The sequence below is a fragment of the Pundamilia nyererei genome, unplaced genomic scaffold, assembly GCF_000239375.1.
Source record: "Pundamilia nyererei isolate P.nyererei 1_Seehausen unplaced genomic scaffold, PunNye1.0 scaffold00056, whole genome shotgun sequence".
Taxonomy (NCBI): domain Eukaryota; kingdom Metazoa; phylum Chordata; class Actinopteri; order Cichliformes; family Cichlidae; genus Pundamilia; species Pundamilia nyererei.
Window position 1 is genome coordinate 1,759,717 of NW_005187457.1, and position 1,080 is coordinate 1,760,796.

Consider the following 1,080-nt stretch of genomic DNA (forward strand, 5'->3'; position numbering starts at 1 on the left):
TTTTTTTCAAGATTAGTTGTTTACTTTTCATATCATGGATATTTTAGGATCAAGAAAGTATAAAAGAGTGTAAGGTCTTATGGTTTTGGTCTTTTCCTTCTCTACCACCTCCAAAATGTGTGCTGTCAAGTTCTTAACGCGTTCAGCAAAACTGATGTTTGATATGAAGCCGGTAAAAATCTGTTTTGTCTTTTGTCTTTTGTTTCTTGCTTCGTTCAGGCCTCAGGGACCTTCCGGAGAGCTTGAGGCAGCATTCATATGTTGGTTTATGTGACGTTTTTTGTTTTCCGAAACAAGCTCGCTTTCTGATTTCTTAGTTTTTTGCATATTTGCGAAGCTTACGTTTCAGATCACAAAAAAATCAATTTTAAATGATGATTTGATTTTTTATCTTTGTCTAATAATAACATTTGTTGCTCTGAAATATGCACGCCTGACAACTGTGCAGAACACTAAGAAATCAGGAGGTGATGAGTGTAAAATTATCATAACCTGGGGAGCTACAATAACTACATTCATTTGAAATCTGCCAGGTTCTAAATAAACATCAGTGTTTCTCTCACACACCCGGACTCTCTTCTTCTTCCACCTTTTCAGCAAAAGAAATTTTATGGTCAGAACCTTTGTCCAACAGCAAGCATCCTCAAGTTGCAAAGCTTGGCTCTACTCTCACAAAGGACCGTCACTTTCATAGATTCTAAGCAAAGCAAACCTTATAGGGCCTCTCTGTAAAACACGATTTAGATTGGCGATCACTGTGTGATACAGACACCTCACTGCTTTGTTCAGCCTGCATGTGTGATATCTCCACCATGGCAGCAGCTCTGCTACAGAGTGTTTTGAGAGTAAACAGATGTTGTTTGTCTTTGTGATGCTGCGTTTTAGCATCTCCTGGGATCTAGTGGACCTCTGCTTTCCTGTAAGCTCACAAAGGATGAAAATAGCTCAAACAGATGAACAATGTTTCACAACAAAAGTAGGGCTAGACTTTCTTTTACACCACAATGCTCATGGTCAACATGGATTGTGGTGGTATTGCTAAAATAAATATAGTTAAAACCATGACCTTTCCTCGTGAGA

General features: G+C 38.5%; 1 protein-coding gene across 2 annotated transcripts in view; it reads left to right on the top strand.

Annotated features, from left to right (window-relative positions):
- Window positions 1-1,080, top strand: part of agbl4 (AGBL carboxypeptidase 4) — a 341,409-nt gene that overhangs the window by 45,594 nt on the left and 294,735 nt on the right. The window lies entirely within an intron of this gene.